The 19,751-nt window shown below is 44.4% G+C and overlaps 1 protein-coding gene across 5 annotated transcripts in view; it reads left to right on the plus strand.

Moving 5' to 3' along the window:
* The window catches only part of LOC124612722 (ras-specific guanine nucleotide-releasing factor RalGPS2), a 363,977-nt gene that overhangs the window by 314,349 nt on the left and 29,877 nt on the right, over positions 1 to 19,751 (plus strand). The window lies entirely within an intron of this gene.

A 19,751-nucleotide genomic window follows, 5' to 3' on the forward strand; every position in this document is an offset into this window, starting at 1 on the left:
ACGTGCCAGAGGTAGGTCACTGCAGTCACACTAGCCTCCGTGTCCTCTGTGGCTCAGATGGATAGAGCGTCTGCCATGTAAGGAGAAGATCCCGGGTTCGAGTCCTGGTCGGGGCACACATTTTCAACTGTCCCCGTTGACGTATATCAACGCCTGTATGCAGCTAAGGGTATTGATTTAATTGTAATTTCAGTCTATTTTGTGTACCTTCCGTTCACCGTATTTTACCCGTGCTACGCTGAGAATTTCGAAGAATAATTTATTCTCCAGTTTCTGTATGTTTACAATGGAGGCCTTACAGTAACTTAATGCGAGTGTGGCATTGCAAAGCTGATGATGGCGAAATCGGAGAACTCAAGTGCAGGTCGTCAGCTCGCACGGAGAACCCTCGACTTGAGGTGCCCGGCGCGCGGCTGTTCGGCTGTGGCCCGGACGCGGGCAGGCAGACAGGCCGGGCCGGCCTAGGGCGCGCGCCGCCGCCTTGACCCTGCCGCTGCCGCTGCCGGCATGCCGAGCCGAGCTGAGCTGAGCTGAGCTTGTCCGCGTCTGCGCGCTGCCGCAGCGCCCGGGCGCCGCTACACGACCTACACGCCACGCCACGCCGCGTCACGCCACGCCACGTCCGGACGGGACGCGCCCACCTCGCACTGCTTCCCAGCCGTTTACACCCATCACTCTGCTCGTTCCGCGGGTCAGTAGCCACTAAAGGCTATATCGTGTGTTGCAGTTAGAGGCAACTACGAACGAAAGCCTTTCCGTATCCGATAATCGGCACTTTGACTGGCATCCTACCCTCAACATACACTGCTGGCCATTAAAATTGCTACACCACGAAGATGACGTGCCACAGACGCGAAATTTAACCGACAGGAAGGAGATGCTGTGATATGCAAATGATTAGCTTTTCAGATCATTCACACAAGGTTGGCGCCGGTGGCGACACCTACAACGTGCTCACACGAGCAAAGTTTCCAACCGATTTCTCATACACAAACAGCAGTTGACTGGCGTTGCCTGGTGAAACGTTGTTGTGATGCCTCGTGTAAGGAGGAGAAATGCGTACCACCACGTTTCCGACTTTGATAAAGGTCGGATTGTAGCCTATCGCGATTGCGGGTTATCGTATCGCGACATTGCTGCTCGTGTTGGTCGAGATCCAATGACTGTTAGCAGAATATGGAATCGGTGGGCTCAGGAGGGTAATACGGAACGCCGCGATGGATCCCAGCGGCCTCGTATCACTGGCAGTCGAGATGACAGGCATCTTATCCACATGGCTGTAACGGATCGTGCAGCCACGTCTCGATCCCTGAGTCAACAGATTGGGACGTTTGCAAGACAACAACCATCTGCACGAACAGTTCGACGACGTTTGCAGCAAAATGGACTATCAGCTCAGAGACCATGGCTGCGGTTACCCTTGACGCTGCATCACAGACAGGAGCGCATGCGATGGTACACTCAACGACGAACCTGGGTGCACGAATGGCAAAACGTCATTTTTTTGGATGAATCCAGGTTCTGTTTACAGCATCATGATGGTCGCATCCGTGTTTGGCGACATCGCGGTGAACGCACATTGGAAGCGTGTATTCGTCATCGCCGTACTGGCGTATCACCCGGCGTGATGGTATGGGGTGCCATAGGTTACACGTCTCGGTCACCTCTTGTTCGCATTGACGGCACTTTGAACAGTGGACGTTACATTCCAGATGTGTTACGACCCGTGGCTCTACCCTTCATTCGATCCCTGCGAAACCCTTCATTTCAGCAGGATAATGCACGACCACATGTTGCAGGTCCTGTACGGGCCTTTCTGGATACAGAAAATGTTCGACTGCTGTCCTGGACAGCACATTCTCCAGATCTCTCACAAATTGAGAACGTCTGGTCAATGGTGGCCGAGCAACTGGCTCGTCACAATGCGCCAGTCACTACTCTTGATGATCTGTGGTATCGTGTTGAAGCTGCGTGGGCAGCTGTACCTGTACCGCCGTCCTAGCTCTGTTTGACTCAATGCCCAGGCGTATGAAGGCCGTTATTACGGCCAGAGGTGGTTGTTCTGGGTAGTGATTTCTCGATATCTATGCACCCAAATTGCGTGAAAATGTAATCACATGTCAGTTCTACTATAATATATTTGTCCAATGAATACCCGTTTATCATCTGCATTTCTTCTTGGTGTAGCAATTTTAATGGCCAGTAGTGTAGTTCATTGACACGTAAAGCGCGTGTTGTCTTGCTATTGTCGCATGGCACTGCAGGTCACGCATAATGTGTCGACAGGGTAATGTTTCAGTTTTGACAAGCAGATCGCAGCAGTTGTTGTTCCTTGACGCAAATCTTAAAAGCAGGGTTCAAGTGGGTCAAATGGCTCTGAGCACTATGAGAGTCAACTTCTGAGGTCATTAGTCCCCTAGAACTTAGAACTACTTAAACCTAACTAACCTAAGGACATCACACACATCCGTGCCCGAGGCAGGATTCGAACCTGCGACCGTAGCGGTCTCGCGGTTCCAGACTGCAGCGCCAGAACCGCGCGGCCACTTCGGCCTGCTTAAAAGCAGGGAATTATAGTTCTCCAGAAATGTGACAATGTGTGTTCCTCCGCACCACTGTCATACTTAACACTTTCGCAATATCGTCATTTCTTCCAGACACGACCACATATCCCTTGCCCGTTCGGATGCTGTTTAGTTTCAGGCATTCGCTACTGTGTTTCCGAATTCCATGCGCCTGAGGTGGATGTTCATTCCAGCAACCTTCCCACTCCGCGGTGACACTGAAAACGCCTGCGTCCCGAAGATCGACGAAAGGTGCCTTGGTGAAATGCAGGCATATATCTGCCGGATTCTCGAAAACTTTATTTAGAACTGAATTCTGGTGGGACTCTACCTTCTTAAGACTTCATACCTCGCCAACTCTTCACCGAAGATCCTGAGAGGCAGTATTTAATACAGCGAGCAGTCACTGAGTGGGAGTAGACCTGACGGTGCCATTAATTATGGTCCTCATTGCCTCATTCTGACGTCCATCAATGTTATAGTTGTTTACGCGCTGTTTTCTCTTGCAGAGCACACCATCCAGCACCTTAGTACACGACTGAAATTGCAGCAGTGCTTAGCGTATCTCCATTTGCTCCCCAGTTGTTTCCCTGTATTTTTTTTGGTTTGATTTACTATTGGTGCAATGTTCGTTGACAAATTCGTGCAGTGTTGTTTAAATGACTGCGTCCGATTGAGGGTGGCACCTCGATATTTAAGGAAGTACTTACAGGAAAACTTCGACCCCGATCAAATAGGAAGTGTGACATCTTTATTTTCGAGTTATACTGCTGTGCCTTGTTTTACTTGAATTTAGCTGGAGCGTGCGCTGACTAAATGGTCGACGATCAGTCACAACCGTCAAGTCTACGGAAGTAACTGTATGGAAAGACTTACAGTAAAAATAAGCACATAAATCTAGTCAGTGGATGGCAGGTGCCGGATTTACCAGAGGAATTGGATAACAATTGTAATTTGCCGACAAAACAATCGTTCGACAGGCCCTTCAATATTCGTAACTAGCCTAGGACCGTTATAAAATTTGTTTAACGGAAGGGAGAAACGATCAACAAATAGCAATAGGAGGTGCTACAGAAAAGACCACCTAGAAAGGTTTACTCTGAAAATTCGTAGAGCGGAGTTACTAAGATCAGCCAGGGAACACGTCACTCAGTCGCACGTGCATCTCGTGCAGTGACAGTGACTGTATATTTGGAAAAAAAAATCTGGGTTATACTGAAATTTTACCTGCGCAGTGTTGGTCCTGTGCACCATACATGAGTGGGGTGGGGAGGGTGGTACAGTCTGACGTTCGGCGTATAGTGTCTTGCACAGCCCGGATGCAGATGTGGAACACCCTGGCTTCAAAGTAGTGAGGCTACGCCAGTCTGCGCGTGGCGAAACGCGAGGACAAAGCCCTATAGCCGAAACTTCTGTTGTGTTCGATTTCGTAAGTCAACAGACCCAGCAGTGCCGGTAGCGTGAAATTATAAATGTAGTATGCGAAACGTAAGTGCAGTTTGGTGATTAACATTCTCTTTGGAAGAGCCAGATCTTCCTTCTGTTCTGTTGTAATGTATACGTCGGCGCCCTTTGTCGTGGCATCTTCCAGTAATTTTGTACAATCTCCTTGTTGTGCGGCACTGCTGCAGCTCCTGTCCGCTCACTTCCCAGTCCTTAATTGTACCTTAGTCTTACAGTGATATAGCAGATCATCAGCGTTCCTAAGATTCACTTACAGATGCATAAGGCTAACTGCCCTAAAAATGTATAGTACGGTAGTATGTATTCTGCCTTATTTAATAGGAATTTGACTCTTCAAATAACGTAGAGTTAACTGCAGTGTCATTGAAGAGTCCATGTGTTTTACGACCAGCGGATGGATGGTGCTGCGTTGTCTAACCTGTGTATTCTGTAGATTGTTGTTATTTTGACTTTCTTTGCATTGCGGTCCTTTGTCCTGCAGTCATCACAATGCGACTACGATTTCTGATAAATGTATAGTAGTCAGGGAACGAGATTCCAGGTATCGTATGATTGCTCACACTATTTATTTCCCCATTCTGATGGCTATGTTTTCTTTCATGCAGATCTTCATCTGCGGTAGCCGTTGTGAAAATATTGCTTGGTATTTCGTCGATTTACCCCCAATCGAAAACCAAGCAGTCTTTCAACTGCGCTACCGTCGACTCATCTCTTCTCTCTCATTTCCTTCGTTAATTTTGACGCAGTGATTGGGTGGCTAATGAATCCATGTTCGACCGCATGATAAATGTAGTCGTAAAGAAGACGCTGACGCATATGCCATTATTTCTTGAAACGACGCAGTACAGTCTGTTTTTTATGCTTCTGGTGAGCTAGGACCGAATACTGTACGAGCTCAATCTGGTGCCGGTGCGGTAGGGCACTACACTGGAATTTCCCCCAGATATTAATACTGCCGAGCGAAGCGAAACTTTGAGCCGCCTGGGAGCGATCCGGGACAGCTGGCTGTTTAATTCCATTAGAACTCTTGAGGGAATCAGGTTGTGTAAGCGGTAAATATAGCCCGGGCTGGCGCGTCGCGTCGCGTGCATGGAGCCCAGACGGCCGCTCCGGGTCGATGGCGCTGAGGCGGCAAGGCGAGGCGGGCTGCCCTGGTGGGCTACCTGTCCTCTGTGCTTCACGTGTGCTCCGCGTCACACCGTGCGGCGGTCTGCGCGCGCCCTAACATCCCATTGCTTAGGGCGCTACTATGAAACAGCATGCGTGCTGTACGTTTGGTCCCCCTCCACCCCCCAATCCCTCCCCGCAAAATCAACCTCGGGGAGGGGGGGGGGGGGGGAAGGGTAGGGTCAAGCATTAGTTAGGTGCAGTTTCCATTGACCTTAAACTACACTGCTGAAACCAATAATCCGGAAATTTGTAGTCTCAGACGGACATTCTTACTTTTGCTGTAACAATTTGTGCATAAAACTTCCTGGCGTATTAAAACTGTATGCCGGACCGAGACTCGAACTCTGGACCTTTGCCTTTCGTGGGCAGGTGCTGTACCAACTGAGCTACCCAAGCACGACTCACGTCCCGTCCTCACAGCTTTACATGTGCCAGAGTGAAAATCTCATTCTGGAAACATCTCCCAGGCTGTGGCTAAGCCATATCTCCGCAATATCCTTTCTTCCAGGAGTGCTAGTTCTGCATGGTTCGCAGGAGAGCTTCTGTGAAGTTTGAAAGGTGGGAGACGAGGTACTGGCAAATGTAAGGCTGTGAGGAGGGGGCGTGAGTCGTGCTTGGGTAGCTCAGATGGTGAGCACTTGCTCGCGAAAGGCAAAGGTCCCGAGTTCGAGTCTCGGTCCGGCATACAGTTTTAATCTGCCAGGAAGTTTCATATCAGCGCACACTCCGCTGCAGAGTGAAAATCTAATTCTGGAATTTGTGTATACTTGCTTTTTATTGTAATACGGGATAGTATCTTAAACTTCGGAAATTTGTCTTTACTCAGTCTGAACACTCGTTCGATGCAGCTCTCGGCGCTAGTCAGTGCAGTGAAAGTCTTTCCATTCGTGCGTAACTGCTGCAGCCTACATCCATTTGAACCTGCAGATAGGATTCGAACCTCTATAGCACCTGTCCTCCCTTCTTTTCCACATCCTCAGTGAGCAAATCTACGATTCCTTGAGGCCTCAGGATACCTTCCCAACATGTCCTTTCTTTAAGCCGTACATTTCTTTCTCGTCAGATCGCTTCAGTACCACTTCACTACGTCTTCCATCTAATCTTCAGCATTTTTCTGTAGTATGACATTTCAAATCTTCTGTTCTGTTCTTGCCTGAACTGTCCATCGTCCACTTCCGCACAAGCTACACTCAAGGCTGCATACTTTCAAACAAGACTTCCTAATACTTAAATTTGTATTTGATATTTCAAATTTCGTTCTTTCAGAAACTTTTCTTCGCTATTACCAGCTTGCATTTTAAATCGCCTCTTGTTTGGCCATCAGTTCCTCTGCTGTCCAAAGAGCAAAATTAATCTACTTTTAGTGTCTCATATCCTAACCTAATTAATTCAGTGTGGCCGATTTTAATTGCACTACATTCTATTGCCCTTGTTTTACTTTTGTTGACCTTCATCTAATATCCGCCTTCCACACTGTTCATTCTGTTAAACTGCTCTTCCAAGTCCTCTGCTGTCTCTGACAGAATTCGTCCCTCGGGCGTGTGTGTGTGTGTGTGTGTGTGTGTGTGTGTGTGTGTGTGTGTGTGTCGTTCTTAGCGTAAGTTAAAGTTAGATTAAGTAGTATGTAAGCTTAGGGATCGATGACCTCAGCAATTTGGTCCCATAAGACCTTACCACAAATTTAAAATTTAGTTTACAATGCCGAAAGCAATCATCATAGCTTTCATTTTTTTCTCGCTGAACTGTAATTTCCTTTCTAAATTTCTGTGTGGTTTCCTCTACTGCTTGATCAATGCACAGATTGAATAACATCAGCGATAGGCTATAGCCCTCCCCCTCTCTCTTTCGAGTAACTTACCGCTTCCTGTCTTTTTTATCCGTGCTGCCTTCAGAATTTCAAACTATGTAGTTCAGTCAGAATTGCCAAACGCTTTCTCTAAATCTACAAATGCCATCTTTAAACTCTCTTCTAAGATAACTTTTGAGGTCGCTATTCCTTCCTGTGTTCATAAATTACTCCGTAACTGAAACTCGTCTTTCCTGAGGTCAGCTCCTGTCAGTCCTTAAATTCTTCTTTACACAGTTTCAACGGCGACTTATTAAACTGATAGGCAATACTCACACCTATCAGCACTCTTTATGAACAGTCTGGTCAATATAAAAAAGGTTAAAAAGAACTTAATTTGACTCCAGGTTTGACGAGCTTATTTGGCCGAGGTGAAGGTGTCTCCCGTTGTGACGGTTGGTGCTTAGTTTCAGGATAACATACATAAACCCAACTTTGTCAACCTGACAGCCTTTTAAAGAAAGTTTGGATCGTCTTCACCTAAACCTTTCTCTAAAAAGCTTGCCTCAACATTTGGTGCGTTTGTGCAGCGGTTTTCCCAAATTTAAAACAATTCTATACATAGAAGCTACCCTTTGAAATTAACCGTCTGAAACTCATGGGAATACGGCAGTTTAAATAAGTTCACCAACAACTAGCCAAGTCATTCAGCTCGAAGCCCCTTCTGTAGGTTCTACAGGGAGACATGTAGTGGTATTTTAGTGTACTCGTAACTGTTTGCGCAAAAACGAGGAAACTTCTGGATACTACTTCGTAGTGCATAAAGTACTTCTTAACCATGCTGTTACGAATACCTGTGGTCATGGGCCTTTGCCTAAGGAACACAGCTACATTTAAATCTCCTTTTGCAATTTCAAGGTGGTGAACCATGTTAATTCAAGATTTTATTTATACAGCAGGTTTTCTTAAGTAAGAAGCTACTTCTTTTTAGAGGTTTTCACACTTGTTGAAGATTTCCCTCCCTTCTTCTTTGGTTCTCGAGGCACGTCGATACATGGAATGAATCTGAAATAACGCCAATAAGAAAAAGACATGGAATGAATCATAAATAACATCAACAAGAAAAATTAAAGTAGCAGAATGTCGAGTCCATTCTTAAAATTGGATATAGAAAAAGATGGTTTAACAGTTTCCAGATTCACATTTCCGTAGTAGTGTCATCAACTTTATTTCACAGTTGCATTACTTATTTTCTTAGCTGTTAAGGTGCTTGGTGCATTTCCACGTCACCATTTCACTATGCTGATAATATATTTTTCCTTGTTAATTTTCTTCGTGGTATTATGAGCCTTTCGTCAATGAAACCTTTTAGTCAGTTTTGTTTGGTTTGTATATTACTTTTGCAATTGCAGCTTGCGTTCATGGATCCATGAAATTTCTGAGTAATTCTACCCTAGATTACGCTGTATTAATAGGAAAGGCAATAATTGTTTCCCTCCACTTTTCCACTATTCAGATTAAACTGCCTGTACTCTTCTATTTCTGAGAAAATACAGGCGAAGAGCCACTGTTCCTCAATTCATTGGTGAAAACCTGTTGATCTTACAATCATTCTAGAAATCCCTAGTAAACTGAGTCTCGTAAATTATATTCGTTTGCTCTTCCTGTTAGTTTTCAGACGGGGGCTCACTGTGTTTTGTAATTAATCTCGAAGAGTTGTCGAACTTAGAACGATGGTACCAGAGAGCATAGAACTGAGGTTGAAGCAGAAACCATGTCTGGATCTGACAACAGACTTGCCGTGCTGTTATTATGTAGGTCAGAACAGTACCGTATGGACTCAGTGGAGTTTCCAAAGTGTTCGGCCCACGTTTCTGCCTCAGAACATTCGAACTGGTACGTCACTGACTGAACCTATCTATCTTGCGCGCTACGCGTGAGCTTGTGGAGCGGCGACGTTCCTTGACGCTGTAATCCGGGTGCAGAAGAACGATGACCCAAAAACCGCTACCTGTTTCGACGGCGGAAGTTGTGGATCTGACCTCGCGCAAGACCTCACTGGTGTCGCGTGCACCTTGGCTGTCGAATCCGCCTGATGGATTCCCCTGCCAGTGGGTCGCGGGGCGCGCGCGTACAGGCAAGGCCGTTTGAGCCTCAAGGTCTGCTAACGCTGTAAACGTGCAAGGCCCCGACACATCTGCAAGGGACATAAACTTCAAATTAGTTCCGCAAGAGCGCAGGTTCATAGTAGTGACTGAATGAATTTCAGGCAAGCGTAAAGTGCTCTTTGACAGTGGCAGACGTTAGCTTTTTCTCCTCTGATGAGGTATAGTGCTAGTCGAATACAAACGGGATAAATTGATCACTCGTCATACGTGTGGTGGTTAGTCCATTCAGGCCCGAACAACTTCTCAGCGGGGGATAAAGGCGAATTAACGTCTTATATCTTGCGTGTCCTAGCGCAAGGACTTAAGTGTCTTAGGAGAAGGTCAGCTACCGTGTTTGGCTTTTGTCCTTGTGCTGCGCGGTTTTATTGCTCCCCTGTATTCTCAACCGTGAGCTGACAACTGTCTTAGTGTTTGGCGATTGATAGCCACATCTGTTACCTGATCAAGGTGTAGATGTCTGCGACGGCTGCAGCTGCATCGACGGTGTAGGCTGGATGCGACCGGCAGGCAACTGGTGCTGGCAGTTGTCCCAGAATTTCTTCATCGTGTGCCTCATCTGTGTCGCCGCCTGAACGGAATAGAGCGTTTATGACCACCTATGAGGTACTGTAAAGACTGTAAAGTTCAGAGGTACGTCCAGCACCACCGTATGTAGTTCTGAACTTTTGACGTGTTGCTATCAGGCGAGGGATATCTGAAAACGCTCTTGTTGGCAGATAGAAACAGGTGATAATGCAAATAATACACGACCTGTGGCGGTTTTTGTTATGAGTCTGTTGTGTTGTTTACGGTTTTTGTCTATTTCTTGTTTACGGCTTTACGGTGGACAAATCAGTGTGTGCTTTCTTCTTGAGATTCAGCCTCGATTATGAGAGAACAAAATGGCCCCAGCACAGGGGTCATAGCTATTCGACTGCCATCTATTCGCATTTTCACAACAATGTCTTGAATTTTGGCTACAGAACTGCGTGAGGCGCTGAACATTAATTTCCAAAGATTACTGCTTTCTAAACGTCTGGAAATGTCTCAAACTCATTGTGGTGTTCCTTCCTTTATTGATGTTAAAGGCGTATCAAGGACGAATAATATGCGTGGGAGATGCTCAGTAAACTCATTTAGCATGATCTTACTAAAAGTTATGCTGTAAATTCCGAGACTACTTCCAATTAGAAAATTGCTATAGTATTTTATACACAATTATTAAAGAAATCCGCAATATCCTGAATCGTAACAATAGGGAAAACGGTGACACCATTTGCAGTTTCGTCTAATTGTGGACGAGTGACAATACGTAATAAACAAACATGCATTTAATTAACATAGGCTCAGTAGTATTTCAGAAAAAAAACTTTGTCCGCTTTTATTATAGCTTCTCGAAAAATTTAACATAAATTTGTATGTAATACCGTAGAAATAATTTTTTTCGAATAGAAAATTCTGCTGCCGTTTGAAGATGGCCAAAACCCGTTACTGTCTAAGCAATCCTCATTCGATGAAATTGTGATTGTAATGGTTTTTGTTTTCCTCGATGTTGTGATTCCGACCGTAGGTATTTGGAGAACTCCACACTGCTGACTTGTGTAAGGATGCTGAAGACAAGGTCAAAGTAGTTGCCGCGTAAATACGGGCGGATGTAGCCCATCATGCGATTTCTTTCTTTCTTTATTTCTTTCTTTTTCTTTCCTGAGCTCGGTCCTTACCAAAACGTAGCAGCGCCTACACAACAAAAGTGCCGCTCGCGAACGTCAGTGTGACGTCAAGGTGAAAAAGCGCTTAAGACGGAAGACTAAATATTGCCGTACACATCACGGAATCATTATCACGTTTTATTAATGCAGTGGTGACTATATCCGATTGGCCTTATTCTAGTAGTAATTTTTTCATATGATTATACTGTATTTTTTAAAAAATGCGAGCAGTAGTTGTTAGCAAACTGACACAGCATTTTTGAAAGGATGTTTTACCAGTAATCTAAACATAGCTTTACGCATTTTAAACATTAATGCAACGTAATGTAAGCTCTGACGGCGCATAAAACGCCTTTGGTGTGATATTATGGTTAGACTGAAAGCAAAGGGGAAGTAAGTTCTCAGTAGTGAAACAGAGGTGTTCAGCAATTACTGGTAACGAATTTTGAAAGTTGTTGTTGTAACACGTACACAGTGCATAAAAGCGCCTCTCAGCAGACAGGTTTATGGCTGCTTGCAGCGTGATGATGTCCTTGACTGGAATCCACTCGTCGGCCGTGTACCTCCAGTAGAGGCGGGTGGTGTCAGCTGGAAGAGCCAGCTGCGAGAACACTTCCCCCAGCTGCGGTGTCGCCGACTCCGAAAGAGTTATGCTGCGGAGAATGGGTTCTCCGTTGTCCTTGCCGAGCACAACAACAGAGAAGTCCATGCTGTAGGCTTAATGTGTATGTGTCTTCACTCGAAATTTTGAGTGGATCTCTACGCCTTTTTGTACGTTGCGTAGCAACGTGTGGGAGCCTACAGTAACTGGAAATCCGTAATGCTTATGCTGTCCAGTTACTAGTTTCCCATTCAAACTCTCCTGGAATGTGGTTCGTGTTCCGTAAAATAATACGCCCTTGTCTTTTTCAGACAAATAATACACACTTCACTTAAATCTGCGAATATTATGCTCATTGATTACACATAACATACTCCTCTTCGCCAGTTTATTGTCGTTAGTGATGCGAATTACGGTAATTTCCAAGAATGATTGTCTATCGAAGTTGCGGGGTCCAAACGATACATATCGAACGTGCGATCGTAAATCGAACATGCTACCCTGGTGGCGGGCGCTTTGAGTAAGTTTACGGTGGTCGCTACAGCAACGACAAAAGAAGACCGTTACAAAAATACTTGTAATTGCAAAGGAGACGACTTACCTTACCAGTCGTCGGTGTTGCCATCATGTGAAAGTCCATTGCGGTGGTCTGGATGGATAATTTGGAAGAGTCGAACCATGTATTCTTCCTGATACTCGTTCTTTTTCCACACTATCCGCAATGAAATTGTAAACGGTATGTCAGCAACGAAACTGTTCTTACAAAGTTTTACACACTTCGCACCACCACAGTGTACATAGTTCCTTCTTTCCATGTCCGGTAGTACTCCATATTTGCGACAAAAAGTCGAACAATTTTCTACGCTGGATAAACGTGGAATTAGATTTTTTTCATGTGAGAGAATCCGCCCAAGAAACGTCAAGAACACCAGACATCCCACTCACTAACGACATAAATCGTCTGGGATTCCCTAGCAACTCACAAATAATTCACAGAGGTATGTAATTTAGAGCAACTAAAAGAATGACGGAAAACAGATAAAAATGACGATCACAGATAATTGGTCACAACGCCCTCCACCAGAGTCGCACGATCGATTTACGATCGCACGTTTTCTATGTATCGTTTGGACCCCGCGACTTCGATAGGCAATCATTCTTGGAAATTACCCGAATTCCTGCAGTCGGTCCGCAACAAACGATAGCAACCAGTCTTAGTAGCTTACACCTTGTACTACACGGGAAACAGACGCTCATGGGCCAAAAGATCATGGTCACTGCCCAGTACGAATTTGAAAGCCAGCCGGTAGCGTTCCCGGCATTTGACACGGTGACGAAAGTGTATGAACGGAGGCAAGTCGACTTGAAGTAATTAAGCGACAATACGAACCGCTGTTGGGGAAAAACTCTGACAGAAGCGAGCTTGACCAAGGGCAGAATATGGCCCGGCGCCTGGGAGCGAGCGTCTCGGAAACGCGAAGCTGATCGGCAGCTCGCTTCCTATTGTCGTTAGCGTCTGTTGAATTGGGGTGAAGACGGGTGAAACGACGAGTAGGCGAAAGTGTAACGCCTACTCATGACCGAACGTGCTCAGAGGTTTCCCTGCTCTGTAAAGCAGTACAGGCCGCGCACTGTGTCAGATCAGGAAGCATAAGAGTTTAGGAGCGCCACCGTTCAACTTACATAGTTGAACACGGGATTCCGCATCTTGACCCAAATCGTCATTTACAATTCCAGTAGGCACAGGATCATGAAGTCTGGACAGTGGGTCAGTGGAAACGTGTCTGTCGATCGGAAGAATCACGTATCTCACACCAGGTTGATAGTTATGTTCAGATACGACCTCATGCAGGCTCCAAACACGCAACGCGTCCCAGACGCAGGCCGCTGTGGGCAGTGTTACGCCACAGGGGACATTCATCTGGCTTCTGTGGCACCAGTTGTAGTTATCGAAGGACGCTGACAGTTGCGGGTTACGTGAACATTCTCTTTGAGAACAGAGGTTTTTTTTTTTATTACTTGAAAATGAAGATGAACAGTTGTAAGACGTGTATGTTTCTATTGTCTATTGTCAAACCACAATTTATGAAAGATGTTTATATTTTATTAATAGGATTAAGTAGGAGTAATTAATATTTGTCATTTTGGAAATAATTGTGGTAGCAGGGAATGTCTGCACCAAAGTATTGTTGGCAGGAGAGACCGCACTTTAGCGTTCGTAGGAAGTCAGTAGTAAGCGAGATGTGAAGCGAGTCGGTAGCAGGTCTGAAACGAGAGGTTGAGAGGAGCGGTGTGCCTGCCAGCCAGCAGCTATGATTTACAAGAGATTATAAACGGATGTACAGAGACATCATCTAACTATTATCGTAAGAGGAACTAATATTATTGAATTATTTTTTTGAGAAACTCGAGACTACTGAAGGTATGTTTGCGCAATGCTAGTTGTAAGATTATTGTAAAAAGTAAGTCCCATTTGAACGTTTGTAAAATCATTTCATTACCAACAGTAAATATTTGAAGAATCATTTTCAGAATATAATTAATTTTTGTCAGCAATATTGCATTACTGATTATAATTCATCCCAAAAACCATCAACGTAAAACTTTGCAAAATTTTATTGTTGTGAAGAAAAAGTTTAACTATGAATTACGTAACTTCAGTCAAATTAATTAAAGAATAACGTCAGCTTTGCTGTTAAAGAATGTCAGCTTTGGTAATAAATACAGCCAATTATTATAGCAGCCCACCAGCAGCTAATAGAGTATAGTAAAACAGAGTACGTATATTCATGTCGTAGTTCGATGTAGCACTCAGATGGCGATCCAGTAACAGTAAAAAAAAGGTAAGGAACAGTTTTGGGTTATTGCAGGTAACGACTGAGGGCCACGACGGCGTCACATTCTATGTTTCGTCGAAATAATCAGAAAATAACTTTAATAAACAGCATTTAAATTTGTATGCGAAGATTGAGAAAGAGAATTAATTTCAAGGGGAAGATTTCATTTGTTATTATTAAGCAAGAGATAGAAATCCTATGGGAAGGTTTCATAGGTTATTGTAGAAGGGAAGGTTGCGTAACAAAAGAGATATAGAGGAGACGGGAAGGTTTCACAGTCACAACTGCAAGAAATTTCTTTTTCTGTAAGGTTGCCCACCAAGATGGTAGGCTGTGCCACTGAACGGACCAGGCGCTATGATTCCACGAACGCTAACTGCTCAAGAACCGGTAACCTCATAAAAAGTTTTTTGCGATTGTGACTGTTCATGTTCCTTTTTAATTAATGTTAAGTTGAACTGAGAGTTCTGAAACGTCAACTTGTCGTATAAGCATAAACTGCATGTTCAGTTTTCACATTTGCCTGAGGGGCGCTATAAATGGTCTGCCTTAATCGCCAACGAGTGAGATATTCATCTGATTAGGGAAGTACATTGTGTTGTATAGACAGGCTTACACAGTTGGTTCTTATTGAACAAAATATTGTAAACCGCAGAGATCTTAGTTATAGTCGCTTCTGGTCGTGGGATTACCGTAGCTTCGTTGTCGCTAACAATCCATTGCCCTTATGCCAGTCGGTGTATTTTCCGTAAAGCCTCATTTCACTAGGCTGTATTAGGATTCATCTTGTGAATGGTACAGCTTTCTTTCTTTCTTTCTTTCTTTCCATGAATAAATTGTCGAAGTTATCGCTATGTGAAGGAAGATGCACAGCACACAGGAAATTGAAAAGCGTTCAGTCGGTACCTGTCACGAGACAGACGTACGGAAAGTGGTTTGCCTCTGGTCAGTGATCCCCTTCTCCCAGAAGAGCGCGCGTAAGAGCTGGAGTATTCGTGTTGGGAGCGCCAGCGGTCCGCTGGCGCCAGCGCCAGCTTCAGCCGTGTCGCGCCTGATGTGATGGAATTTCCGTCCGTGGCGGCGGCGCGGCGGCTGTAGCCGCGCGCGCCCTGGTACGGCAGGCAGCCGCCACGCTATCGGGCTTCTCTGCGCTCGTGTTTCACTGCGTCTCCCCCAGCCGTCGGCCCTCGGGCCGCCTGTTGCCTCACGCGCCTACGGTTATGACCTTGCACCGCGCGCTTTGGCGGCGAGCGCAGTGATGAGCACCGAGATTCATTTTGTTTTATAAGCAAGATACATTAGTGGTATTTTAAGTATACCGGCGCTGCACTCGTAATTTCAGATGTTTTGTTAATTGACAGCTGTTTCCATTCTGTGTAAAGACCTTGTAAACACCATTCCGATTCGCTGCCGCCTTTTCACGTGCTCTGACTGGATTTATCGCGTACCAGTCAAACCCCTCTGTTGAGCGAGATGTTTCCCATGATATCTCGCCAATAACGTTCTCGAACAGTAATTGATCTAATTACCTGTTTATAAGCAATGTTTAACGTTTATTTACGTCCACGGTTAACTCCCAATCACTCGTCGATCCTCTGCGAGTCTTCCAGCGTTTCGCTACTGTCGTCTGGCGGGACAGTTCCGTTTGCGGTGTTTATAAGTATACCCACTGTGTTAGTTCATACGGAGATGGAATTTCGCGCTGTCATTTTGACGTCTTGTTAGCCAATGTTGCTGAATATTTAGGAGAAGTCAACGCCATTTTCATTTGTTAAGAAATGGATGGATTAATTGAAAAGTACCAGGATGTCTCTGGAAGATGATACGCGCGTAGGACATGCCAAAACTTAAACAGCAAATGAAAATCGACTAGAAAGTGCCCGTTGTGGGAGACACAACTGTTAAAATTGGACTAAAGCAAATGCGAAAACGAATTTTTTCGAAATTGATTTGCTCGTTTTCAAGACTGTAGGTGATTTTGTGCGTTGTCTACAAGCGCACGCGAGAAACGAAACAGCTTTCAGAACAGTGCGTGGAACTTGCTAAAGTCGATTTCATTTGCCGGAAATATTGAGGTCAGTGTCTTCTGTGATCCAAAAACGGTTCTTCTTGTTCATTGCTCATGAGCGACTCAAAAAAGTGACTAACAAATTATGCGCAAGAATTCTGGACCAGCAAGACGAAAGTAAGTACGTGAGAAGAGTCGTGAATTACAAAATGAAAAAAAATTATCACGACAATGAAATATAGTTTCTCATTGGAAAACAAGAAGTGTAAATTGCTGGAATAGTCACACTGTTTACCAGGCTTCCTGTGCTGGAAAAACGTTTTGAGTTTGGTTAAAAAGGTAATTATGGCAGCTGTGGATGATGGTCTGCATATCTGCCAGAATCGGACTCCGGGAATTGAATCTGCTCCCGCAAAAAAAGAAGAAAAAGTTTGAGAAAGCGTAATGCCCCAGGAGGCGGATATGTCAACAAAAATCGTATTTTTTACGCAATGAATGGTCTCTGTGCCTTGATAGAGAAACATGTCCTTACCCTGGCAGTGTCAGCAGTTAGTGGGCTAGTGGTTACATCGCTGCCTCTAGATTGCAGGGTTCCGGCTTCGATTCCCCTTCGGGTCGGAGATTTTCTTCGCTGGGGTGCTGGTTGTTTCATGTTGTGCTAATTATTTCGTCTCGTGTTCGTCGACGCGCAAATCGCCAAAGTGGCGTCAAACCTGGCCGCTGAACAGCTAGTGACGGGGACTCCCGGCCAACAGTGCCAGACGCACACTTCATTTCACTCTCGTAGTCAGATCTAAAGTTCGACCAGTGGCGAGTTTTAATTAGTGCTGTCATTAGTGTCAAAATAATATTTCTTAATCGTGGACAATAGAATACTCTCGTAACTATGAGAAACTGATGCATAACTTTCCACATACCCCACGGGCATTTTCGCTATTTTCAGGCTGCAGAAAATTCTAACTCGATAATGTAACTTGCAAAGTAATTGATTTTTCATTCGTACTTGGTCATTTGGACGAAGCACAAATTCCACAGCATTGTGCTTGTCACTGCATGAACAGTTCTTTTGCACTGGTGACTACGATAATACCGAAAGTTTTATAAAGATAGTAAGTCGGAGTAACAGGAACTGGGTCAGTACACGGTATGTGCTATGTTCGTGTCGTTCTTGACAGTCTGAGTGTTCTTGTCTTCCTTGTGAGTCGGGGATCGTTATGTTTCTCTGTTGTATACGTGTCTCGGAGTCAGATTTCACAAGAAGACAACTGGTCCTATAATTTTTTTCGTCACAGGTAAGTGATGTGATGTCGTCGCCTGAGGTTGTTTGAGTGTCTCTGATACAGTGATTATTCGTGAGTGGCATTTGAACAGATCTGTGAACGACCTCTGACTGATGACAAGGACGCGGATCTTCGGAATTCTATCATAAAATGACCCATCACATGTTTTGAAGGGAAAGTATGATAAGGCAGCCTTATGTGGGTTTTTACTTCAGACTTAATCTCATTTCCGTTCTCGTCACAGTATGAGAAATGTGGCATCATGCTTAAAGACGTTGGTTTGGTATTACATTTTACGTTGCCGAAATAGATAATGGAATGATTTTTTTGGTTGCATTCCACATTTGTATTGCGCGGAATAACTATTTTACATTAGTTTTCAAGATACTGTACGCGACATTTAAAACTAATTGCTTATTTATAGCGCTGCGCTTTACGGCACGTTTGCTTTCTGTTTCGAGAACAGGTAAATTAAAATAGACTACGCATTTCGAACGTTCTATTGAAGCCGTGTGTTGGATATAATGCAGGACGAAATGTCCCGCAGTCCCGATCATTTCTTAGTAGTTCCATATCTAACGCTTAAATTCTCCAGATAATCGTCTGCACTTAAGGAAGTGCTGTTCCTAATTAGGTTAAGACCAGTTCCTTACTTAATCCATCAGCTTGAAATTTATGGCGGCAGCGCTCCGGCGGGCTTCCATTTCTAAAATGAAAAACTGCTGGGAGCGGTACGAAGGACAGAGTCGCAGTTTCGAAAGAAACCGCTCCATCTAACCAGCAGCTGGGCCACACCAGGCGCTCGGTAGTCGGTGCGTAGCTTGTCTGTAGAGGAGAAGAAAACTCAGTTGAATGAATCTCCTTTAGTGGGAAACGTTTTAAAGTCTTTTCGCTAAGGAGCTGAACACTAACGTAGTCAAAGAAATTTCTAAAGAGCAGGTCATAGCCTTATCAAAATAAGTGTCCCATTATTAGCAGAAACTGATTCAAAGAAACTGGATTAAATGGTACGTTGATTGCATGAGATGGCAGTTGCTTTAGAGGCTCTAGTCCATTTATCCGTTTCTAATTTGTTAATATTTATGTCGCCTTGGAATATTTCTTGACATTTTTGTTTAAGGTTCGTATATCTCAGATTTGTGCACTTTTTTCCGTCGTTTGTCATGGAGATCATTGAATTTACTGAAGTTCATAATATTTGGTCAACATGAGTTTAGCGTAGAATATGCCGTTTCTAATATTGATGTTCATTGATATCTCCAGCAGTTTAAAGTCAAGCTTAAAAAAGTTTTCTCATGAATACTTGCGATGACAGGCTAATTTGGAGCAATAAAAAAATCTATGGAAAACCGATTTCCTTTGCATTATATCTGTGGGGACATCGTTCTATCTTGAAATGTAAAGCTGTTGGAGGCGATGGCTGCCTTTGGTCCGACCTCTGGACTGATTTAGCCAGTCAGTTATAGGAGTGCCTACATCTTAATATGATTCCACTTCCGTGGATCTCGATATTTTTCACATTAACAAATATCGCCAGAGGTGAGAGATTTGAGAAGTGACACAAAAACCCTTGGACTTGCCGTTAGCGTGTATAATATTTTACGTTTCTAAGATTCCACGCGTTTGAACTTCTTTCTGTTGTTATTCCACTCGTTGACATGAATTGCGTATAAGCAGATATCGGAGCTTGCAACCCTTATCATTGGTACACTGATGGTAGATTAGTTGCATATGACACGGAGCACCTACGAAGTCCTGGTTTGAGTTACCATTAAAAACCTGTTGCAACTAGAAACTCAATTAGGGTTGTGTCTGCTTGTTTCGCCGTCTGCAGTGAAGTCACGTCGTCTAGTTTTTAGGCTTGGGAGAGGGAAAATTGAGATCTGAAATTGATTTTTTTGCTGTTGATGTTTAAGAATGGGAAAAAAGTGGTTTGGCAATTCAGCTCGCTCTAGCCTGTGATCTTACAATAGAATAATCTGGAACTAGTACAGCGCTTTTATTGCTCACCAAGCGAGGCGGTGCAGAAATTAAGCTCCTAGACTTGCTTTCTTGAGAAACAGTGTTCAGATCCTCGTCTCTCCATGCCGATTTAGAATTTTTGTGGTCTACCTGTATCACTCCTTTAGGCGGAAGCCGGGATGGTTATTTTCAGGAGGATATGGCCGAACCCTTCATCGACCCA

This window comes from Schistocerca americana, chromosome 4 (genome assembly GCF_021461395.2).
Source record: "Schistocerca americana isolate TAMUIC-IGC-003095 chromosome 4, iqSchAmer2.1, whole genome shotgun sequence".
NCBI lineage: Eukaryota > Metazoa > Arthropoda > Insecta > Orthoptera > Acrididae > Schistocerca > Schistocerca americana.